The sequence below is a fragment of the Caretta caretta genome, chromosome 1 (assembly GCF_965140235.1).
Source record: "Caretta caretta isolate rCarCar2 chromosome 1, rCarCar1.hap1, whole genome shotgun sequence".
NCBI lineage: Eukaryota > Metazoa > Chordata > Testudines > Cheloniidae > Caretta > Caretta caretta.
The window spans coordinates 121,113,849-121,132,647 of record NC_134206.1 but is presented as its reverse complement, the minus strand read 5'-3'; the positions used below and the strand labels follow the sequence as shown (position 1 = coordinate 121,132,647).

Genomic DNA, 18,799 nt, shown 5'->3' with positions numbered 1-18,799 from the left:
AACTATAATTTATTAGATATTAAGTATGTATAGGTTTAAGATATTTTAGATATAGTTACTTAGTTTAAGATGATTTTGAGTAATTGCTAGCTGGATTTTTAGGGGCTTTTGTTTGTTTAGCCAATGGGGAGTTTAGATGATAGGTGTTTTTTTAAGAAAAGGTTTTGTGGACTGCTTTGAGATATTTATTTTTATTTAATTTTTATAGTTAATTTTAATAAAATATATAATTTATAGTGATTTAGTGGGTCAATATAATAATTTTATTGGGTTATTTTTATAAATTATTATTTTAAAATATTTTCAGTATTTTTAGTTATAATACATTCGGGATGTTTAAAATTAAGATTTTTTATATATATTTTTTATTTTAATAAACTGCAAATATGCAGCTATTTGACCTTGTTTTAAAAAGGCTGAAGTTTATTTCTAGCTGTGTGATGTTTGGTTTTTATCTAGCAATGGCTGCACATACAAAATGACTGACTTCAGTACTGTCAAGTTCTGGGGTACATGCAGAAATGTCAAATTCAGGGGCAACGCTCCCCTCCTTGCAGACTGTATATTTTTAATATTAAGATCTGCAGACACACATACACAACAAGTTCAGTGGATTACTTGCCAGCCATCCCAAGGCTGTGCTCTGGGTTAACAGACCAACCAATTTTCTTGCCACTCTACCCAGCTCAGGGGTGAAGGGCCTAACCTCTACCCATTCTTCTCCTCCTTGGTTACCTTCTTGGGGATCACTCTTTCTTACCGTGGGGGCTATGGGCACCTGCAGCTCTTCTAGTGTTTCAAGCAAGGGACCATACGGGGACTGCCCAGAAGAGTCCAAGGGAAAAGGAAGCTCACAGGTACCATCCTTCTCATCCTCATAATGAGAAGGATACAAGCAGAGATCCACCTCTGACTCACCCCTCCTTCTTAGGCGATGACTCCCACGAATCACAACCACTATTCCTTTCTGTTCTCTCAACATGGCTCTGAGAGCACAACTTTGTCTCTTACTTTCCCCATGATCTGCCTGGGTCTTATCCTGGGAATCCTTTAGTAAGGCTCAAACAGCAGATTCACTCCCAATTTTTTGTTGTTTTAATCCAGATGCTTTCTGCTCCAGCCTGTTACCCTCTCGCTCACTGCTTCTGCAGTGCCACTATCTGAGCTTCCCTCAGGCTGGATATTTCTTTGTCTTTCTTAATTTTATTTTTTTAACTTTTTATTTCTGCCTTTAATTGCTTTATCACTTCCATCTGCTTACAGAACCGCAAGAACACTCCAGGACTGGTAGAGCTCCCAGGCTTCCAAAAAAAACATTATCATGCTCCTGCATGAAATCTGCCAAGCTGTTATCCAAATCCATTTCCAGCTTTTATTTCTTTCCAGATGTTCCCTGTCTTTCTGACATATCCTTTTACACAACCAGACATTTCAGCCTGAACCCTAAATCAATAACAGAATGTGACCATAAATCAACTCACAGGCTGCGACCCTGTTCCACTGCCCCCCACCCCCATTGTAAAACAAACAAACCAACCACTTGTATTAATCATTCCCTTCCTCTCTACCACTCCTGGCAATGGCTCACCAGATCTGTTACCCGGGGTTTTCAGAACCCAAAACAGTGGTAACTTAACTGTTTTACTTTAGGCGGTGTTAGGAATAAATTAATGGGAACACAGAAATTTCTGTCTGATAAATTTCTGTCTGATAAATGCAGCTGCAATTGAATTCAATGGGAGCTGTGCTTTGAATATATAAACATCTATAAAATGCAAAGTACTCTGAAAAATTAAAGACCTTTGGCATCTCAAATTTGGCTCCCAAAATTAGTGGACACTTAAAAATTTTGTTCTCAATCAATTTGTGCCTCAATTCCCTATTTGTAAAATGAGGCTAATACCGTCATCTTATGTCACAGGGATTGTGAATATGCTTGTGAAGCACTAATAGGCTATGATGAGCAGCACCATAAAAAGCTCATAGGGAATGAAATTATTCTGGATGCAGTGCAGGGTTTGAATGGTGTACTGTAAATAAGGTCTCGGGCCCTACACTGAATGAGGAGGATAAAAAGAATTATTGATCAAACTCTCGCTAAAATGGCATTTCCTGAATTCGGAGTTCTCAATTTTACAATATTAATCTTCTTTTGAGATTAGGGTTTTTATGCAATTATAGATCATTTTGTGAGGTTTAGGAGTCACCCCCTTTAAGGCAGCTGTTTCCTGGAGAGAAGATGGGGAGTTAGTTTCTCAGTTTCCTCACACCAAGGTCTCTCTCCCCCAAGACAGACAGATTGGGGGAAAGATGTTATGAGGAATGGCATCTATGAAAAAACATGGGGATCTCTGGTCCTTGTTCTTCAGGACTTTGGGAGTGTCAATGCTTGATCCAGTCACCCCAAAACCTCACCATCTGCCTGGAGCAGTTCTCCCTTTCCCGCAGGCTCAGCAATCGGTCTGTTTGCTCCTGCATATCCCCACTACTGCCATGAGGGATCACTAGTGTTCTCCTATCTGCTAGCATTCAAATCAAACATTCAGTTTTTTGTCTCCTGAAGAAGTTATGAAAACAATATTCACAGGCAACAGAAAAAAAAACAGTTCTCTTGGATACTGGAAATCATGTAATCCAAATCAATTATTTTACAGGTAAATTTTAATAATTGGCAATAAAAATTCATCTACATTTACTACACTAGGGAAGTCTCTCTTGAATTGCACTGGTTTCAGAGGAACAGCCGTGTTAGTCTGTATTCGCAAAAAGAAAAGGAGTACTTGTGGCACCTTAGAGACTAACCAATTTATTTGAGCATGAGCTTTCGTGAGCTACAGCTCACTTGAGCTGTAGCTCACGAAAGCTCATGCTCAAATAAATTGGTTAGTCTCTAAGGTGCCACAAGTACTCCTTTTTTTTTTTGAATTGCACTGTATACTTCTCTCCATACTTCTAAAGCTAATGCATCTGAACACTAATCATGAGGAAGTGAGAGATTATAAAATATAAATCAAAATCTCTCCTGCCTAATAATTCTTAAAGCACTTATTCATCAGCACATCTGGCAAATAATAATATGCAAGTTCCCTTTTCCAAAGTCACAAAAATATACTGTTTGAAATCAGCATGCTTCTATGTAGGTTCCCACAGATTTACACTGTTTTTATACACTGTATTTATGCACAGAAATATAATCCACACATTCCTACAAAATACTGCTGAGAAGGGAGACCATTAGCTTCCTCCTTCATCGCATGACCTGATTAGTTTCCGCCCCTCCCCTTATAGCAGTACATTTGGCATTAATGCCAACAGTGCCCTGGAAAACAGTGGTGGTGCAGAAGACAGGCATGATTTTTTGTTGAATTGCTCACTGAGGGTTTTCCTGTAATTGTTATTAACACTTCCCCACTCAATTCTTTCCTGTAAAGTAATGCTGAAAAAAACCCAAACAGGCACACTTTTCATTAAAAGCCTGCTTTCTAATTTTACCCTGTTACTAGAGAGCAGTCAGAAACACAATACAAAATGAGCTTTATAAACATTTTTATTTTTCAGATATAGTCTATCACAAAAGAACTTACCTTAATTGTCTGCCTGCAAAATACGATAACAAAGGCTAGTTTAGAAGACAGAGGAGAGGGGTTATCACTCCTAATTTTTCACACTTTCTATCTGGTCACCTTACTTACAACACTCCTGCTAATACATCCCAGAATGATGTTCACTTTTTTTTTTTTTTTTCACCAGTAGTACATTGTTGATTATTTAAAGTTGTGATCCACTATAATCCCTGGATCATTTTCTGTAGTACTCCTTCCTAAGAGGTCACTTCTCATTTTGTATTTGTGCAATTGATTATTCCTTCCTAAGTATAATACTTGGATTTGTCCTTATTGAATTTCATCCTATTTATTTTACACTATTTCTCCAGTTTCTCAAGATCATTTTGAGTTCTAATCCAGTCCTCTAAAGCGCTTCCAACACCTCCCAGACTTTATAAGTGTACCCCCTATGCCATTATCCAAATCATTTATGAAGACATTGAACAGAACTGGACCCAGGACAGATCCCTGCGGGCAGGGCCGTTCTTAGGATTTATGGGGCCCTATGCAGCATTATTAAACTGGTGCCCCTATGCCTGATGGCTGCCTGGGCTCGCAGGTGTATTTTAGATAAAGGTGGTCTTTTGAAGGATTTATTTAAAAAACTATATGTCTGAAGATCCAAGCATTTAAGGCTAAAGATGAATACTCATATTGTGCATCTAAAAATCTATGCATGGACTTTTTAGAGATGTGATTTTATAATCTTCAGCAACACACTAATGAAATATTTTTAAAGCAAATTTTAAACTAAGGACCTGTAGACTAACATGTTCTGAGTAAATATTACAGTAATGCACAACTATTTTCGTCAGAAAATTCAGGAACTGTCAGTATATACCTGGGAGTTGGTAAAAGCCTGTTAAATGGTTTCATTACCACTTGAATGGCTCTTTACCAGCTTCAGTGTTGTGCTAATAGGTCTGGCAGGCTGGAAGGCTTTTTCACTTTTAAATACTAAGTTTCAGAGTAAAAAGAAAAGGAGTACTTGTGGCACCTTAGAGACTAACCAATTTATTTGAGCATAAGCTTTCGTGAGCTACAGCTTCACACCTTCTTGTCAACTGTCTGAAATGGACCATCTTGATTATCACTACAAAAGTTTTTTTTCTTCCTGCTGATAATAGCTCATCTTAATTAATTAGCCTCAGAGTTGGTATGGCAACTTCCACCTTTTCATGTTCTCTATATGTATATATATCTTCTTACTATATGTTCTGTTCTATTCGACATTGGTGAGGCCTCATCTGGAGTACTGTGTCCAGTTTTGGGCCCCACACTACAAGAAGGATGTGGATAAACTGGAGAGAGTCCAGCGAAGGGCAACAAAAATGATTAGGGGTCTAGAACACATGACTTATGAGGAGAGGCTGAGGGAGCTGGGATTGTTTAGCCTGCAGAAGAGAAGAATGAGGGGGGATTTGATAGCTGCTTTCAACTACCTGAAAGGGGGTTCCAAAGAGGATGGCTCTAGACTGTTCTCAATGGTAGCAGATGACAGAACGAGGAGTAATGGTCTCAAGTTGCAGAGGGGGAGGTTTAGATTGGATATTAGGAAAAACTTTTTCACTAAGAGGGTGGTGAAACACTGGAATGCGTTACCTAGGGAGGTGGTAGAATCTCCTTCCTTAGAGGTTTTTAAGGTCAGGCTTGACAAAGCCCTGGCTGGGATGATTTAACTGGGAATTGGTCCTGCTTCGAGCAGAGGGTTGGACTAGATGACCTTCAGGGGTCCCTTCCAACCCTGATATTCTATGATTCTATGATTCTATGTTCTATGCATCCGATGAAGTGAGCTGTAGCTCACGAAAGCTCATGCTCAAATAAATTGGTTAGTCTCTAAAACCAAACAGGCACACTTTTCATTAAAAGCCTGCTTTCTAATTTTACCCTGTTACTAGAGAGCAGTCAGAAACACAATCTCTAAGGTCTCTAAGGTGCCACAAGTACTCCTTTTCTTTTTAAATACTAGATCCCCTCTGGAGGAAGACTCACCAGGCTGCGGCAGCCAGCTGTGGTGGGAGCCTGCAGGAAGGGTCAGAACAGGGAGAGGAAGAGGCGGGAGGGTGGACACTAAGACCCACGGGTGCCCCAAATTTTCAGGTTACCTACGCAGCCGCCTATGCTGCATATGCCTAAGTACAGCCCTGCCTGTAGGACCCCACTTGATATGCCCTGTATCATCTAAGCTATATTTCCCTACTTTGTTTATGAGAAGATCATGTGAGATAGTATCAAAAGCCAAGATATATCACATCTACTGCTTCCCCCCATCCACAAGGCTTGTTACCTTGTTATTACAGAGCAATATTTGGTTGGTTTGACATGGTTTGTTCTTGACAAATCCATGTTACTTATCACCTTATTATCATCTAGGTGCTTACAAATCGATTGTTTGATTATTTGCTCCGCTATCTTTCCAGATACTGAAATTAAGATGACGGACTATAATTCCCTGGGTTGTCCTTATTCCCCTTTTTACAGTTCGGTACTATATCTGCCTTTTTCCTCTAGGATCTCACCTGTCCTCAAAGAGCTCTCAGAGAGGTGATCGTGAATGGCTCAGTGATCTCTTCAGCTAGTTCCTTAAGTATTCTAGGATGTATTTCGTCAGATCCTGCCAACTTGAAGACATCTAACTCATCTAAGTAATTCTTAACTTGTTCTTTCCCTATTTCAGCCTCAGATCCTACCCCATTTACACTGATGTTCACTATGTTAGTCATCCAATCACTGCTAATGTTTTTGGTGAAAAATTAAATGAGGCATTTAATACTTTGGCCACTGTTGCAATTTCTGTTAGTGTCTTTAGCTCCTCATTGAGTAATGAGCCTACCCTGTCCTTGGTCTTCCTCTTGCTTCTAAGGTATTTGCAAAATGTTTTCTTATTACCCTTTATATCTCTTGTTAGTTTGATCCTGTTTTGTGCCTTGGATTTTCTAATTTTGTCTCTACAATGCTTGTGTTGTTTTTTCATATTCATTCTTGCCTGCATAACATTAGATGAGATCAAGATTTTTACCACTAAGTAAAATATGTTTGCTGTATTGATGAGCTAGCACCTGTGCTAACACTTTGTTTTCCATAAAAAGAAAAGGAATACTTGTGGCACCCTAGAGACTAACCAATTTATTTGAGCATAAGCTTTCGTGAGCTACAGCTCACTTCATCGGATGCATTCCGATGAAGTGAGCTGTAGCTCACGAAAGCTTATGCTCAAATAAATTGGTTAGTCTCTAAGGTGCCCACAAGTCCTCCTTTTCTTTTTGCAGATACAGACTAACACGGCTGCTACTCTGAAACCTTTGTTTTCCATGTGTCATGTGTTAGTGCCACCTTCTAGATACTCACCAACATGCTGGACCCATGTGCTTTACGCTTCTTGAGTTTGAGGAGGCTAACAGGGCACTGTCTCTCGGTTTCCAGGCACACACTGAGGGTGCATATTCTCTGTCTAGCAGCCCCTTGCGAGAGCTGAGACCCTGCTGTCCAACTGCCTGGGCCCTGAGACTTGTGTTGGCTCCTCCAAACTCCCCAGTAGCTTAAATACAACCTTTTCCCAGAGCTTCAACCTAGTGGACTCTCTGCTTCACAGTTTCCCTCTCCAGGGACATGCAATAGTTGAAGTACATAATAGACTTTGCAGAAAGTTCCAAAAACCAATCAGTCTTTACTTTAGACATCACTAGAAATAAACAGGTCTAGACAAAATGATAAAACACATTGTAGAAGGTCATGTCCATCCCTCCCCATCAGGGCCGGAGGGAGGCCATGCCCCCTTGCTGTTGCGTCTCTGCAAAGACTGGCTAAAAGGAGAATTAACAGCCTCAGAGGCCCTAACCCTCTAGGCAGGGCCTAACACCAACCAGTCTAGGGGCTCAGGCCCTCAGGGAGGCGGAGCACCAAAAAATCTTTCGCCTGATGTCCTAACTCAGGCAGACAGCCGACAACACAGGCCTCTTGGCCTAAGGTGAGGAGTCTGCCACCCCAGTGGTGCAGTTGGCAGCAGGGAGTAGGGAGACCCAGGCGTACCCTACTCCATTGGGTCTCAGCCCAGGGCCCTAACAGTGGCAGAGGGCTCCATCACTGGGTTGGCAGGGATCCCACCGCAACACATCGACCAGTATTCTGGCCACAGCACTGGGCTAGTTCCTATGATCCCCTCATTGGATACCTTCACTTCATGGGTGTCCTGTGTCTCCCCGGGGTACCCAGTTAGCAGCAGTCCCAGCAGCTCTTTGGTGTCCTTGGCAGCTCTGGCAGTCCCTTCAGGTCCTCAGTGCTGCAGAGGTCTCCCGCGGGTAGGAGGCATCTATCTCCTTCGCCAGCTCCAGACAAATTGAGCCGCAGGAGTTGCCTGTTATACTTCCTGTCCTGCCCCTCTGCTTCCAATGGGGCAGTGTGGCTGGCCAGGCTCCGTGCACTGGGAGGGGTGTTAGTTCCTCCCTGTCAGGCCTGGAGGGAGGCCACGCCCCCTCACTAAATACCTATATGCCATTCTCTGTCTGCTTTTTCACCACTCAAGTCTTCTTCAGGATTTGGGTCAGTGTCCTTTCAAGATTCCAAGTCTCCTCTTCTGTACCCCTCTCCTCATGGCTTCTCCTCTGGAACATGGAGTCTGCTCTTTATCTCCTCCAGAAAGTATGTCTCTTTGTTCCTCTCTCCTGCTCCCAAGTTTCCTTTGCCTCTCTGAGTCCCTCTAAGTTTTTATATGCTAGTTTTTATATGGTTTCTTCCTCCTGCTTCTGGAAAAATTCCATTCTCTCAAACCTCAGCACCTTCCCACTCCCACCCACCCACACACAGAGAAGTTGGAAAAAACTTTTTTTTAATCTAGGATGCAGTTACTTGTGTGTTTTAAATTTATTCAGGTGCCAATACTCTTTAACAATTAACCTATTCATAGACAGCCATGAAAGGGCCATTTCCCTGTCTCCTTAGCACAAATAGTGTAAGGCAAGAGCACACTACAAATAAACATAACGGTTTAAGCATACTGTAAGGATTTGCTGGTCCTGAACCAGGCCCATGGGCTCAAAGGCCACTGCAGCATCCGCAAACACCATCCAACAGCTGTAGCGGTAACTGGAGAATTGGGAACCTTAAGGCCTTACACTCCAGTAAAGGTACCGTCCACAAGGACACAATTAGTGGCGCTCCGGAGTCCCTGATTGGGCTGGGTACACTAATTAAACCAGAAAGACACAGGAAGTTGTCTGTACAAAAAGGTGGACCCTAGCTTGCTGCTGCTATAGACCCTGCCTCCATTATGTGATCTCACCTGCTGCTGGTTCCTGCCTCGTTCATGATCCCTGCCCCTGGTCTCCAACTCTGGCCCCAACCCTTGGCTCTAGCATATAGCCTTCAACTCTGACTTTAGCTCTGACCCAATTTCAGCTCTCACTGCCAGCTCAACTCCTGACTCCTGATTTTGGCTCTGACCCTGACTCGACTCCCAACCCTAACTCCTGCTCCAACCACTAGGTCTGACTGTCCAAGTCCCACCCGTGGCGCATACAGGGGGTTCATCATCTCAAACAGACTTAGTAAATTGTACATAGACAGATTCCCCCAAATAGTTACACCATGTAACCAAGATAAATTTAAATGGATCAACTTTCTTTTCAATGCATTTGGCCCAAAAAATGGTCACCAGCCCTACAATTCACCTAACTTGCAATAGAGCTCGTACTCTGTAATCTTCTTTCGTACGGTTTATTCATTTTTGCCTTGTAAACTAAAGTAATAAAATGTGTCTGCTCATTTCCCCAAATGACCTACAGCCAACATAGCTAGAGGTTTTCAATATTCCTATAGTTCTATGCAGACGTCTAATTCATCCCCTTTAAATAAGGCATACTTTCACAGATACCAACACAGCAGCAGCATGAATACAACACCAACAGAAGGTCAAAGCACAGAGTGAGGATAACCCACACCATTAATTCAGTTGCAGGCTTACACAGAAAGCTGCTGTACCAAGGACATCCAAAAAGGATTACTACTACTTTTAAGTAGCTGTCAAGGTACTTAGCCATGCTTAAAAATAAAGGTTTGTATTTTAAATTTTAGCAAGAAAGTATCAGACTATTTGTCTATTTGCTGAACAGACTTTAAAGAATGTTTTGATTGTCCATCATTCACAGTACTTCCTACTATGGCAATTTTCATTCTGTACTACACAAGCTATTTAAGAACTGTTGATAGTTACCATCATATATTTCAACTGGCAGTTAAAATTATTTACATCCATTTAGTGGACTGAAGTCACAATTAGGAAAAAAACAGCAACCCTTTGAACAGTTTAAAGACTAGAGGCTTTATACTTCTTTGCATTGCATAAATGGAATTCTGATTACATCTGCATTTCTGCCGCTCACTCGTAAAGCTTTTCAGTTGCAGATTAGCAATTACTGAAAATGGTGCTCTCATTAGACCCCTACAGCAGGTTGACTCAGGATAAGTGATTGCACAATGTTAATCATATCATGGTTAGCAACGTACACTGATACTTCAAAACAGCAGAAACATTACTCAGAATGAGCAAATGAAACATGAACATGTTTCTGCTACTGGTCAACTATTCATTCATGTGGAACGAGATGAAATAATAATCCAAACAGCTACGTTATCAGTTTAATATTTCCAGATAAAAATAAAATACATAAATCTAAGTCTGTTTTTGAAGATCTGAAAAGTTTTTTAAAACAAGATCCAAGAGTCTGATAACTATGTTACATTCTCAAAACAACATTTGTAGGAAACGGATTGTGATCCTCCTATTAGAGTAATATATATTCCTTATTCCTTAAAGCCAAGCTTATGTCTTCTGAGATGTAAATATCTGTTCAAACCCAAGTGTCACTTCATCATGAGCACTAACGCAAAAGAGGTAAGGTAGAAACTTCTTGTTCCTAACCTCCCAAACACTTAACACAAATGTGAAAATATGAAGTGAGGCATGTATTATTGCAGTTTATTGCCGCTACACATTTGCATACTGCTGACAGTGCTATTGCCATTAACAGTTCTTTTGTAACATCCTGAGGACATCACATCCACACTCCTGACCAGGCCTTCAGAATACCCAAAGAAGAAACTGCCCCCATCAAGTCCCAGCTCAGTTTTTAAGCTAAGCATTATGTATGGTGGAACAGGATTTTGGGAGCTCAAACAGCATAGAAATGTTCTATAAAACACAATAATCTATCACAGTATAGAGTCTCAGTGCCTTGAGTTGATGTGCCCCCAATGTGTGAGGCCAAAACAACTTGTTTCAAGAAAAAGCTCTAGCCTACTTCTGGGCAGTCCGTTAAAAAATTATAACAATTTTGATAGCTATTTTACAAATCATAAATCTCTCCTATGCCAGGATTATCATCCAAGGCAAAAATGAAGAGCGAGAGACAAGTGAGGACACAATACATTTTACCAAATTAATTCTGAATTATGGAAAAACTGCTCTCTGAAATAGCTTTGAGATTCATACTGCACCATTCTTTCATTAAGTTATTGGCCTATGTTATTATATATAGCCAATTCAATTTAAACATAATTAATACAAAGAGCTCTTTGTATCTTAAAGTTATACTGTGAAAAAAGCCAACCAACTCAACATGAAACATATGGGGATTACCTTGTACTGTATTTTCTAATCTCCACAGAATAGTGATAATAGGCCAGCTGCTGCTCCTACTGAAGTCAAAGGCAAAACTCCCACTGACTTCAATGGGAGAAGGAGGCTTATGTTCCATATATCTCTGAACAGAGGGCTATTTGTAAATGTAAACCTGTAGTTTTAACCAAGAAAATGGCATTATTCATACATTCACTATGCATCAGGAAGAGTGTGCTACTACCTGAAATACTTTACAAGGAAAAGACATTTCAACTATGAAAATACCGATAATTCACAGCTGTGCAGGTACCCTCACAACACCCACATTGGTTGGAACCAGATTACTTCATCATATAGATTATTAAAACCAGAAGGGACCATTATGATCATCAAGCCTGACCTCCTGTATAACTCAGGCAACAGGACCTCTTCCAGTGACTCCTGCATCCAGCCCAATCACATTATATCAATGTTTCATTTAAAATGATAACTTCCCTCACTCATAAAAATAAAGCAATGAAAAAGCAGAAAAATAAAGTATGAACTTGAAGATGATTTCTCCTCTTTTTTTTAAAGCATTTATTCTTGTTGTGCCTAAAGGCTCTCAATCAGGATTTCCTATTCATTTACAGTTGAATTTAATCGAATATTAACAGTACAGCTCAGCCTAAAGAATGTAAGGATCTATTAAAATTTAGAAGTCTGCTGCTGATCTTCCAATGTCAGCAGCTCCATCAAATAGTAAAGCACTTTTTGAAGCTGATGTGGATTTTACAGGAAAAAGTAGATAACTCACTTAGGAGAAATTGTTTGCATTTTAAAAAGTTCTCATTTTGAATTTTAAAACAGCGGTTCTAACCTCAACAATGAGCATGGAAACATCTTTCATAGGAAAAATATTAAAGCACTTTTAAAAAACATTCTTGATCTCTCCAGGAAATCTCTCAAGTACTCTACTGTGTCCTGTGTCATAATGTCCTATGCTCTACTGAAACCTATGTTAAAGAACCTAAATGGTTCATAGAGTATGTCTACACAGGGATAAAAAACCTGTGACTCGCCCAGGTCAGCTGACTCAGGATTGCAGGGCTTGGGCTCCAGGGATGAAATATCATGGTGCAGACATTCAGGCTTGAGCTGGAGCCCAAGATCTGAAATCCTGCGAGGGTGGAGGGTCCCAGACCTCGGGCTCCAGCCTGATCTCAAATGTCTACACAGCAATTTCTAGTCCTGCAGCCTTAGCTCTGCAAATCTGAGTCATCTGACCTGGGCCAGACATGGCCAGGCTGCAGGGCTTTTATTCCTGTGTGGATATACCAATAGAGCCTTATAAGAACCCCCTGCACTGTGAATTTCACCTAATGGGCTTTGCCTGTTTCAGATGCACCATTCTCATAGGCTAAGCTGTCAGCAGGGAATGTGATTTTGTCATAGTAAGATCAGGTATAATTCACAGCACAGTCATGGTAGAAGATTGGTAATTTCAGCAACCTTGTGGACCCTCCTGCCACGCAATATTAATTCGTTAGTTCACTCTGTGTAGTCCTCTTTGCACTGGGATTAGAACAAAACCAACTAACTGTTAATCTGTGCCGGGGGGCTTGTGGGAGCCTGCCCTTGCCCCCATTTGTCCCCACTTCCACTCTGACCCCACCCCACAGACCTCTCTCCCCAGTGCAGAGCTCCTAAAAGTGGCAGGTCTGGATCTTTGCAACTCTCATGCCCCAAGTCCCCAGGGGTGACAGCTCTCATTCTCTACCTTTTGTCTGTGTTGTAGGTCCCCCAGTCCTCAACATACATACCCACCCCACTCTACTCCCAACTCACTAGATCCACGACCCCCTCAATCCCTGACCCCTCTTTCAGCGCCAGCTCCCTGATCCTCAACCCCCTTTCCCATCTCTCTCCCCAGCCCACTGCTGGAGGAGGGCTGGTTGGAATGGGATGTGGCAGGCTTGAGCTGATCTCCACCAAGCAGCTGGCCAGTGCACTGGGCAGCTCCTCTCACTTCCCACTGGGAATGAAGGGGTTTCTCCAGATTGGGGCATCGGAGCCTGGCATCTGCCAGTGAAGTGCTGAGCCCAGCAGCAGGCCCCAACAATACGCTAGAGAGAGAGACAGCAAAGGGGATTGGTGGCAAGGAAGAGATGGGGGCAGGTAGAAGGCTGGGCAAGTTGGGGAGATGGGGAAATCAGGGATCCAGTGAGCTGGGAGTGGAGAGGGAATATGGAGCAGGAGAATCAGGCCTGGAGTCAAGAAAGAAAGAAGGCAGGGAATGGGAGCTGTCACCACAGGGGACCTGTGGGAGGAGGAAGGCACAGACCCAGCCCTGTCCCCCCTTGGAGGTACGCACTAGGAAGAGGGGTTTGTGTGGGTAGTCAGAGTCAAAAGCTCTTTGCTTACTTTAAGAGAATGCTTAATTAATCCATGCAAATTTAAGAACATGAACAATACAGCTATTACAAATTATCCACATTATAAAAGAACAATGTCATAATGGGTTCATCTTCATAGGGATAAAAAGCCTGCAACTGGCTTGGGTCAGATTACTCAGGCTGGTGGGGCTTGGACTCTCTTACCTCTGTGTAGAACTACCCAGGGTGGCTTGGCAAATAGGTTATACTGGCTGTCAATCCAAATCTTCCCAAAAACATGCCAGCATATGCTGATTATGATTGATCAAGATACTAAAAGCATATATATGCTGCTTATTTTAGAAGGTCATAGAGACCAGTGAAGTGATTCTCAGCAGACTCCCAGTGAGAATTTTTCTTATAGCTGCACAAGCATTCAGTTTCTGCTCCCAAGTGGCAATCATCCTATGCCCATTCACAGAGCTCCTGTATCTCTAGAGTTCTACATACAGGAGGTATGTTATGATTCAGTGAAGATGTCTGTTACACTGCAGTGAATCTAAAGCTGGTATGTACTCTGTATTTGTATGTTCAATGACATTTCAGAAAGCTGTAACTTTGTATATTCTCATGAGATATTTCTTTGTCTTACTGACAGCTTAGCATTAAGGTTAAAATCATAGGGCCAGATTTTAAGATGGTGTAAATCAGCATAGACTCACTGAGGTCAATAAAATTGTGTAATTTTACATGAGTGGACAATCTGGCTCATAATGCTGCAAGTTGTCTTAGCAAAGCTCTGCGAGTTTATGAGTACAAATAAAGCTTTGAGGAACTTGAGGTATAAACAAAAAAATGTTGACAACATGGCATGATGCCTCTCAAGACTATTGCGCTAGAGCAGTGGTGCACAAACTGGGGGACGCACAAGAGGTACTCAAGGGGTGCAAAAAACCTGGGTCCCACAGGACCCGCTGCCATAATAGCAGAGGCAGGATAAAAATAGAATGGGTATTGCGGGGCGGGATGGGAGCAGGATTTAAAAAAATATTCCTCCTGCCCCACAAACAGCATGAACACCCCAGCCAGTAGCTACCGCTCTCCAGCTGCCCAGCTCTGAAAGCAGCGCCACCACCTGAAGCAGCACAAAAGTAAGGGAGGGACAAGTTCCGTGAATGATAAAGGGGGGCATGACTGGAAAAGTTTGTGCATTACTGCACTAGAGCATTTTTAACTTTAAATTTTATCCTTAGTCTCCACTGTCAACAAACCAGACCCTGTTTTCAGGGGTGTATGCAAAGATACTGCTAATTGAATGTACTGTTGAACATAAAAAAAAAATAGAATACACAACAGCTTTAGATTCATTCCAGCCTACAACCATTTAAAGTGAATCATATTGTGTCAACATCCCTGGCATGCAACACTACCCCTGGTCTTTAGGCTGTTTCTATACTCATAGCTAGTGGCTTCTCCAAATCTTTCTGGCATGCCCCTCTTCCACCACCATCAATGCCCTTGCTAGAGCACTCAGTCTGGTACCTCAGACTCCCATCTGCCTCTTCTGAGAGCAGAAATGGATTTCCTTCCTCTGAGAACACGCAGCAGTCCACAATTCCAATTTGCATAAACAAAAGAAGGCGTATTTAAATACAGAAAATAGAGGGGGGGAATCAAAGTAAATACAAGAAAAGCACAACTAAACAAGACTGAACTAAAGCTTATGCGATTCTGAAACTTGTAGATGCCTTACTCCTTAAACACGTTTTAAAGTCTTACACTTCAATGTTCATTTGGTTCTACCCCTGCACCACAATGTCTCAAAGTATATAGTTCTTGCATCCTTTAAATGAGAGAGACCATTCGACCCATAATCAAGAAACCCTCTCTTGACAGCAAGAGTTTCATCAATTGTCAACCAGTCTATATCCTTCCTTGTAGAAGGAAGGTTACCGGGAAGGTTATAGTGAGAGTTTATTCTGACTTCACCTAAAGTCATCAGATTTCCTTTATCCCCTTCAGTCTGATTTTAAACCTGAGTCTGCTATGGAAACTGAATTAGTCTCGTTGGCTAACAATTGCCTAGCTATGTACAAAGGTCAGGTATCTTTATCAATTTCCCCTTGCTGTGTCAACATACACCAACAGTATAGGTGTGTTTAAAAAAAATCAACGTTTACCACACTTCAGTACTTTCAACTTTAGTAAATTTCCGAAACATGCATTTGGTAAAAACCCCAGGGGCAGAAGAGAGGCTGAATGAAAGCACCGTGTACTGACTCTGGCATTCAGCCATGACAGCAACTTTCTGTGGCTCAGTAAAATCGCCACATGAAAGTAGGCTTCCTGTAGGTCCACAGCAGCAAACCAATTATTCTGAGACAACGTGGGGACGACAGTGTATAGAGTGACCATTCAGAACCTCATGTACCCGATATATTTGTTGAGGTCACAAAGGTTGAGGATAGGTCTTATCCCTCCCTTGGATCTGGGTACCAGGAAGTACCGGGAGTAGAAACTGTGACCCTAATGTTCCTGCAGAACCTTCTCCACTATTCCCAAAGCCAGAAGAGAGCAGACCTGTTCAAGAAGCAATGTCTCGTGAGAGAGGTCCCTGAAGAGGGACAGGGAGGGACAGTAAGAAGGAGGCCTGGAGAGGAACTGGATGGCATAATCTGATCTGATGGTGCTTAGGACCCAGCTGTTGGTAGTGACTGAGCCCCAAGCATTGTGAAAGTAGGCCAGCCTGTCCCGGAGTGGGAGATGACGAGTGAGGCGCAATGCCTGGAACAGTGCTCTGGACCAAGGAGTCAAAACGGGCGCTTGGAAGGCGTTGCGGGAGGGAACGTAGGCCGGCCGAACCCTGAGCCTGTCTGCTTTCTCCTGTGGGACCTGTCCCTCTTTCTGGGGTAGTCTCGTTGCGTCAGAGGAGGGAAAGGCTGGCCAAATATGTGCTGCGGGTACTGCTGATGCTGTTAGACAGCAGAGTGGTGCCTCTCCACTGGCAGCATGTACACCTCCAAGGGTAGCCCTTGGGTCCTTGAAGGGGTGCAGCGTCTCATCAGTTTTGTCGGAGAACAGTGTATGGCCGTTGAAGGGCAAATCCTCAATGGCTTGCTGGACATCAGAAGCAATACCTGTATTCTGCAGCCAGGAACCCCTTCTAGTGGTGACCACAAAAGCCATCACCGTGTCTGTGACATTGAGTGTGGTCTTTAAGGACACTGTAGCCACCAAGCAGCCCTCAGTAACAAACACTCAAAACTCCTCCCATGAGGCCTTGGTCAGCTGGTCTGCAAACCTTGACACAGCTGTCCAGTTAAAGTTATACATGGACATCAAGACTTGCTAGTTAGCAATTCACATCTGTAAGGAAGAGGAGATATAAACCTTCCCGCCCCTGGGGTCCAATCATTTGAAGTCCCTATCCTTGGGGGTGGACTTAAACCTGCCCTGCCTGACTCAGTTGCTCACCACAGTTATGACTAGGTAATTTGGGGATGGATGGAAGTAAAACCCTGCAAATCCCTAAATGGGAATGAAAGAGCACTTTTCCAAGTTCTTAGCCACAGGCAGTACTGAAGCTGCCATGCTCCTGAGGGCTTTAGCCAGTTCAAGGCGTGCATATTTTATAGGGAGGGTGACTCTCCCAGGGGCAGTAGATGGCTGTAAAATATCCATAAATTTGTGGGTGTTCTCTTGGAAGAACTCTGCTTTGGTTCCAAGGGAAGCAGCTACATGCCACAAAAAGTCTAGATACGCCTTAAAATCCTCCAGTAAGAAAGGGGAGGATAAGCCAGTCAAGCACAGCATTGTTCGGGGATGAAGACGAGGCCCTTAACTGATTCGAAGCCAGATCCTGTTCCATGGCTGACAGACCCAGGCAGGATGACTCTGGAGGCTCTGCAGGGAGAAGGACCACCGGTGCCTGGGCCTGCAGCAAATGGACCGTCACTACCACAGACTTGGCTGGTGATCTTGCCTTTGAGTGAGACCTCCACGATACAGATTAGGTATTGGCAGCCAGGAGGCACCAGGCCAGGGACCTCTGTCGCAATCATGAGATGTGCACCAATCCTGGTACCCATAATGGTCCATCAATGGCCCTTGACGCTGGTCAGGCGATGGAGAGCAGGAGGATGACACTGACTCAGATGTAGAGAAGCCTTTGGATCCTGGAGACAAGGGCAGAGCAAGACCAGAGGCAGCAAGTAGGCAGTCTGACTTGTCCGTCGCCCAGAATGAGGTAGGAAACGGCATTGCTGATGGAAGCAGTATCATTGGTACAAAGTATGCTGGTGTTGGAAAAGGTATCAGTCCTGAAGTGACCAGCGGTACCAGAGTGTCTGATGGTACCAATGTCAAGGGCGGTGAAAGCTGCCACAAGAAGCATTTGTGGTGCCAACTGCAGTGGTGCCGAGGAGGTTCCTGGTACCAAAGTCCCCTGTACTGATCCCAGGACCAATCCCACTTCCACAATCTGTGGAAGAAAACAATGGGGTGCAGTGCCAACAGACCCGAGAGTTCCATGGCTCAATCAGTCAAAGGGGCTATAGTTGATGCAGCCTGGACAAAGTCCTGGGCCAAGGGAGAGATTGGGACCGAAAGGCAAAGGAGGTCTGTCGCTGCCTGGTATGCCACCAAAGTGGAAAGAGTCAGCACCGGCAACTCTCTCATTGGCACCAGACTCACACACACCCGGAGAAACCCAGAACCAGGGTTTCTAACATCCCTACTAGGTCCTGGGGAAGGGCTAGAGGTACCCATGCTATCCTGCATGCCAGCAACAGCTCCATGCAGGCACATTACAAGGTCTATCTATTAATTTAGGATAAAATGTACCCCAATGCATAAGGCACATCCAATGTCCTATTCATTACTTAAGTTCCACTGAAGTCCTATGTTAAGAGTTTAAGTAGTGTACAGGGCCTTTTGTGGGCCCTCTGCACGAGTGAATTTCACCTTCAGGCTCTTGCCCAAGAAGGTAGATTGATCTGTCTTTCTTCTTCGGCTTGGGGCATTTTCTTTTAATCAAAATTCTATCAAATTTAGTTATGTTTTTATGTGTGTGGTTTTAAGAAAAACATGAAGAGTTTTTGATAAATGAATTTCAATACACTGAAAAGGTAAGTAAGTAAATGCTCTTGGACTGTCAAAAGCTACAAACACAGAAGCACACTGTAAGAAGATGCAGCTTGAGAATCCCGATTACAACCTCTCAT

General features: G+C 42.9%; 1 protein-coding gene across 6 annotated transcripts in view; it reads right to left on the bottom strand.

The window, feature by feature from the left end:
- VWA3B (von Willebrand factor A domain containing 3B) overlaps positions 1 to 18,799 on the bottom strand; it is a 121,690-nt gene that overhangs the window by 21,597 nt on the left and 81,294 nt on the right. The gene's annotated exons all lie outside the window — the stretch shown is intronic.